Source organism: Cyprinus carpio, chromosome B16 (genome assembly GCF_018340385.1).
Source record: "Cyprinus carpio isolate SPL01 chromosome B16, ASM1834038v1, whole genome shotgun sequence".
In the NCBI taxonomy this organism is placed as follows: Eukaryota; Metazoa; Chordata; class Actinopteri; order Cypriniformes; family Cyprinidae; genus Cyprinus; species Cyprinus carpio.
This window is the reverse complement of record NC_056612.1, coordinates 20,316,957-20,324,552: the sequence shown is the minus strand read 5'-3', so window position 1 is coordinate 20,324,552 and position 7,596 is coordinate 20,316,957.

Genomic DNA, 7,596 nt, shown 5'->3' with positions numbered 1-7,596 from the left:
ATTTTACGAAGCTACGAGAATACTTTTTGTGTGTAAAGAAAACAAAAATAACTTTATTCAATAATTCATGTCCTTCGCGTTACCCTATAGCGCCATTTTGGAGAGTATCACATACGTAAACAACGTATGGAATGCATGTATGCGGATATGTTGTTTACATTCAGATCAAAGCGTAAACAAGGTAAATAACATAAACAGCGTTTCCACGTACGGTGGTGCTAACACATATCCGCATACGTTGTTTACGTATGTGATACTCTCCAAAATGGCACTATAGGGTCATGCAGAGGAGACAAATTGTTGAATAAAGTCGTTATTTTTGTTTTCTTTGCACACAAAAAGTATTTTTGTGTGAAGCCAGAAACATACTTTTCACAAGTGCTTGGTCAATGCATTGACATACTTGTGTATAGTGTGTTTTAGACCAAGGGTGGTCTCGTATGCATGCCAGATTTAAAAGGGTGGAGTAACACCATGAAAGTGGTGCCATAAAATTGAGATTTTATGTGATTTTGACAATCACTATCCTCTCATCCCTTATCCATCTCCTCAGATGGAAAAAAAATACAGGTCTGAAATGACATTAGGCCCAGCAAATTATATGAAATAGCCCTGTAATATTGCTCCAACAAGGCAGTATGGACTTTTTATTTTAAATAGTCTCTAATTGAAACCGAATTTTGGCATACAGAAAATTTATTGGAAACTGAAAAATGTAGCCTTACTGACAAAGGTTACATTACATATTCAGTTACATTACAGTTACAGTACATTTCAATGTAACTTTTTACTTTTTTCTCAATTAAACCTTTTACAATAAAAGAAATGTGATGTTTTGGTTTTATGTGTCGTTCAAAAGTGGAAAAAGTGATTAAAAAATGGAGAACCACTGACTCAGGGTTTAAGGTTTAAAGGCATGTTTAAGAATGATTAATACATGTGTTTAAGAATTCAGGATTGAAACAAATATCTTTTGTTTAGTGATCATTAACTAGATTCAGCTGAAAACAACTGGATAATGTCCAAATGTCAAGCTGTCCCTGCAGGAGACACCATTAATTAAATCAAAAAAAGCTTTAAACATTTAAACAGCAACATAAAAACAAAAAACAAGAGAGTGCAGACACACCAAACAACAGATGGCAGATACTGAGCTGTAAGAAAATTTAAAAAATAAAATAAATAAAGTCATGGCATCAGTTGAAATCATCATCTTTTTCTTTCAAGGGCAGGTCATATGGGTTTTCGAAAATATATTTTTTGTAGTTTGTAACATAGCTATCCTTCAGTGTAAACAGTCTGCAAAGTTGTTAATCAAAAAAGTGCATGATAAATAAAGACATTGCCTCTCAAAATAAAGAGTCGACTCTGAACCACCTTAACAAATCGTCATATTTTTTAATCTTCTGCCTGTTACCTACATACGTAATACATTTGCATAATCCCCACCTGGACGCGAAATAGGAACACTCTGACTTGCCCACAAACATTTTTGCTAGTTAGTGTGTTTACATCATGTCGAGAAGATGCTGTGTTTTCAGCCTCACTGGGCATTCTAACACAGTTCCCACACGTGCACCTCAAATACGTAAATAATAATAATACTGAATGCAATAAAACTGCTGTCACAGTCACATCATGTAAAGTACCACTTACCAGCTTACCACTGAAAAAGGTACTGATCAAGTTGTGCTTGCAATCACAACAGACATGGCCAGCTGACCAATCAGAGCAGAGTAGGCTTATGGAAGGGAGGGGTTTACAGACTGTTTACAGATTTTTCTAAATAATTGAAAAATTATTCTAATATTAAATGTATATTCTGAGAATTCTGTTTTACAATGTTCAGAATATTCTGAATTACAGTGTTTTCTGACCTTAGATGCATTTAAACCTTTTGTAGGGGACTACAATACAATATTAGGACACTTTAAAATACCATATGACCTGCTCTTTAAAAAAAAAAGCATAAGAGATCTTGGTGAGCTTATGTTCAGGAGATGTTCAGGAGCAGGATGGAATGCAGTTTGCAACCCACAATGACTCACTCAAGCTTCTAACCCAGCCTCCACTAACATGCTTTTGGTGCAAAAAAAAAAAAAAAAAAAAAAAAACATCTGGAGCTGGAGAAATGGAGAAAATTGTGGGAACAACAGGAAAATAAAACAACAGTTCTGTTGTCTAGCACAACAATAATGCATTTAATCTGTTAAAAGGCCGGACGAGAGAAAGGCTATCAATTTAATTACACCACAAAGGAATGAGGTTGCGGTGGGTGGCCATCATCATTTTTGGGTTGTGACACTGATGTCCAACTCTGTATTTCAGCTGATGCTTCAAGCAACTGACATAGTTGTGGTGCAGCATATGTAGATTAAAGGAACAGGCTGTTCTCGACACTCTTTTGCTGGGATGGAGGGTGGGGGGAGGAACTGGGCACTGTCTACTTCCTGTGTAGACCGACTCTGCAGCGATGGTCCTTTAGAGCCAGAGAGACCCAATCACTGAGTCTGCTGCCATACGTCAAGTCTGGAAACTGAACCAGCACTAAATTTGGCAAAGTCGAGATGGTTAGACTAAAAGCTCCAAGATAGGGCCATGGCATTAAATGCCTGCCGAAACATGCCTGTCCTGTGTTGCATCTTTAAATCACAGGGCCAGAAATAAGTGAACTGTCCATCATAATCATTTTAAATCAATGTTGAAAAGTATTTAGTATGAAATACTACAAAATGAACCACTGACACCTACAGAGTTTCGACAACCCAGAGTCATGCACGTTTAAACAGAATATACATGCACACATACATACACATACATACATATATATGTATGTATATATATATATATATATATATATATATATATATTATATATATATATATATATATATATATATATACACATTTATAAATATATAAATGTTTACTATATATATATATGTGTGTGTGTGTGTGTGTGTGTGTGTGTGTGTGCGTGTGTGTGTGTTTAATAAAAAATATGTATATTCCAGTATAAATAATTATTATAGATTTCTACTTTAACATGTAACACTCAAAATATCTTGATATATGTTTCCATTACAAGCAAACTAGCAAGTAAACCAAACCTTTAATTTTCACCACCCACATGCAAACATAAACAGCTGTACTTTTCCAATGTTAATAACATCCTGTTCAAATAGCATTTCATGCAGAATATTGCAGAAATTGGAACAACTTAGCATTCAAAGCTGGCTGAAACACAACGGTTATTATACCAATGTTCTGAACTCTGGACAAGCTTTTCCTTGAGGATGTAAACATTCAGAGGGTTACTTTTTCCAGTCAAATACTGATGTTCCTTTGACTGATTTTAATTAGCAGGCTTTACCATTGGGATATGTAAACCCAGATGAATTGCATTAATAACAAGTGGCTGCTCGACTCACCACAATGACTCCCAGCAATTAAAAAACAGACAGTTCAAGAATATAAGTAATGATATAAAGCATATGCTATATTTTATTATTTCACACTCAGTACTCTAACTTAAGCGCTGCAAGCCATGCATACAGTGCCGGACATGGACAAATCTGGTATGCAAAACAAGTACTTCCTTTAGCTTATTGCTGTTACTGTGACAGCCAACAACAGCACAGCTTAACCCAGTGTACATGTTAATATTTAGCTATACTGAAAAAGTTTCAATTCAGTCCATCTTTTTTACCCCCAGACTGGCCGTAGCTGTCGGACAAGATGACAGATAGCAACAATCGCATTCTGATTCATCAGATCGCCTGTCAATCAAGTTCTTTGCGGTTAATTAGCAGCCATAACATGAAAATAATTATTGCCTTATCTGTATCACCTAGAATTATAATATCAGTGCATCCCTATAATGTCACATGGCTGAACAATATTCCAATTCAACTTTTAAAAAATAAATATTAATTTAAGATAAGAGACATGTGAAAATAATCAAGTGTAGCAGACTTGTTGCCAAGGACAACTGTAAATTATACAGTTTAGTCATCATTATACAAAAATATTTGACCGCAGAATGTCACAACTGACCAGTCACAATCATGCATTTCAGAAGAGCATGGTAAACATCTACTTAGATTTCAACAATCTACTATACAGTCTGCAAGTAATCAGTTATGGCTCCAGCTAACCACACACTGAAAACATAAAAACACAATGAAACTCAAAGTAGAACATATTCCCTTTTTGATCATGAAGTACATCACTCCAGGGGTAATACAATACCCCATGGGTTTACTACCATTACTTTTAGAGAATTAAATGTGAAAGTAAAAGCAGTTTTGTATTAGATCATAGAACTTGAGAGTGTAAATAGTATTACACGTGTTGCATGCAGACTTTACGTAAGAAGTAATTAAGACATTAAACCACAGATTAAGGGTCGCAGTGACTTGACTGAAGAGGTAAATCGCTCTTATAATAATCAGAATGATATGCTCGTAAGCTTTGCTCACATTTGTATTAGGGTTAAATTTCTCTGGCACATCTTCAGACAGATCAGTTATGTAACAGCAGAGATTAAACTACAATTTTTCTCTTTTCTCGCACACTCCCTTTGCTGTCACCAATAGCCAAAACCCAAGTCCAAGAAGCCCATCTGGATTTTATTCCTCTTCACATTTGGTTACTTAACTGAAAATAATGGTTTCCCTCTCAATAGAACAGGCAAAATCTCAAAAGACCTCATACGGTATTTATTAGATTATGTGTCGTTATCGTCAAGCTGCTGACAAAAAAATCATGCTAATTAACACCTCATTTGTCTGTTATTCAGACCATGTAGACTCCATCCTGCTGTTAGGTTTACATTCAATATATACTCGCTACTGTGGCTTCAGTCCATTATGTTATAGTAGATGGTTTACCACTTACAGCATGAAACTGGGTTACATTTTTCACTGTCTGCTGCAAGTTCTAATATATATTGACTAGCCAAATGGCATTTGGGTCTAAATATGTTTTTGGATCTAAGCACCCATTAAGTTTCAAGGGAAAAAAACAGTCCATTGCAATGTAAAAAAACAATTGTTGTACCAATGAGACTAACCACGAAGCCCCTAAAGGGACATGGTAATGAAAAAAAGAAGAAAAAATAATTAAATTATTGGAAAAATGAATACTTTAATGCATTAATTAAAGTTGAATAATGCATTATTTTGAAGTTTTGTGAAAAAATGCAAATGTTACCAAGCAAACACAAAGTTTCTTAGACAAACGCAAACTTCTGCAATGGAATACATTGTTTTTCTGGGAAATTAAAAAAAAAAAAAATTTTTTATTTTTTGGAGGGGGAAGGTAATGGATAATTGATTGTTACGTGTCAAATCACCTATTTTTCAAAACTTCCCTGGCTCAATTTTTTATTAAGAAACATTATACAATATTAATTAAGACTTGATCAAGATGCTGTAACAACATTTTAAATTTGTTCTGCAGTTTGGAAGGCAATTTCTTTCAGTAGTAATTGGGTGAAAATAGAAAGTTAATCCCACACTAAAACTGGTTTAATTTTGGATGTCAGTTTGATTTGCATATTTGACCTGTTTTTTGACATCAAACTTGATGTGAATTTGATGTCTTTTCAACATCAGCTGCCCACTGGGATGAAAGTAACTCTGGTTTCAATTACACAAGCAGTCTGATATTCAGTGTTGGATAATAGGAAATATGTTACTACTGTATATGGCATGACTGACAAATCATATTTAAGTATTATGGACAGAGCACTGTGCGATAATTCAGATTAATACCAGAATATTGTTGTGCTTGTGAACACAGTAAAAGTCTCAGTCCTAAACCTAAAATCTGACTGATAGAAATGTTAATCGAGGAACACATTCCACATGGAAAATGTAAAATATGTACAGCTCTCCTAGACCTAATCTCTTATGAAGCTTGAAGGCTGGTCAGGCAGTATGCAGGGCACTTTTATCCAGTGTGTATACGGTGGTCCATTCCGGTACATTTTGTTAGTCCTGGATTAAAAACTAAAGTTTGAAAGCTAGAACTCAGCATTTTCTTGGCTTCAACAGGCCAAAGGTGCATGGAACAAGGCAGGGTTTAGAGCACACGGTGTTTCTTCAAATCCCCATTCCTCAAGCAGAAAAACATGGCATGGCTCTTTAATTTCAGTACAGCAACTACTGTTAGAAGGAAAGAAGGCCTCACAAAGGTTAAATGGGATAAATCTGTAATTTAATTAAAAACCAAAAAAATCAAATATTACATTAATACTGACTTTGAATATTAGCTCCTGTTGAAATATTTCCTGTTTTTCAAACATTTTACTCACCTTCCTTCAAACACCAAAACTCAATGATCTCATTTTCTACCCTTTAAAAATGGTGCCAGGGCAAATTAATGGTTTGAATGGATCCACTGTTCTGCTTCTGTCTCTATTTCACCAGTTCCAGATTTGCACTTCTGGCTATTTAGTGCTTTCCAAAGTTAAGCAAATGGAGTGGTAGCATTCTGTCTCTGCACATCTCGTCTTACATACACTTATCACAACAATTCACACCGGTCAGCCCCCTGCAAGCACAAACATTCAACATATTTGACAGCTCTGATTTCAAATGCATTTACCTAATTTACATTTGACACTTGGATCCTGCTTACAGTGGGCAACAGGAGAGAGGATGGTGGCCATCCCAAAAATATAGAACGCAAAGCTTCCAGCTTTCCAAAGCAGCTGGGCAGACAAGTGACACCATTGTCAAATCATGAGGCTCTTTTCCTTAAAACGTTGTTAAACCCTGTGTGAAGGTTTCACACTGGGTCCGGTCAAAAGTAATTTTTCCCCATAGCATATTTACACCCTTTTTCTCATTTTTCTTTCTTAATGCTAACCTTTAAAGCGACGGGAACACTTTTTGTAAGCAAAGAAACAAAAATAACGACTTTATTCAACAATTCCTTTGTCAGCAGTCTCCTCTGTGTCTCTCCATTACACCATATGCTGCGTATGCTCTTCTGTATCAGCCGCGCCACAAAGATGCGCTGTTTTCTTTTAAATCAAAGCCAAAAAAGCGCATCCTTGTGGGATTATGACCGTTGACAAAGGAATTGTCGATTAAAGTCATTAGTTTTGTTTTCTTCGCTTACAAAAAGTGTTCTCGTCACTTCATGTAACCCAGATTGCACTTCTGATAGCAGATGTAGTATTCTGACGACGACTTTTTATACCTTTTATGGACCTTGACACTGTTATTTACTTGGCAGTCTATGGGACAGTCACAGGCCTCCCAGATTTCATCCAAAATATGTTAAATTGTGTTCCAAAGATGAACAAAGCTTTTACGGGTTTGGAACGACATGGGGGTAAGTGATTAATGACAACAATTTTCATTTTGGGGTTGAGTATCCCTTTGATTTGAGCAGTTTCATACAACAAGCTTTCTCAATCCATTATGTAAAGTATCAATGTCATTGTCCATTAGTCAACTAATCCTTCAGTACACAAAAGAATCTGTTATGGACATTTGTGCACACCAGAATTAAAGCAAAGTAAAATGCCCTTTTGCAAAGGCACACTTGCCAAAGTCATGTCAGAGAATAATCAATAAACCAT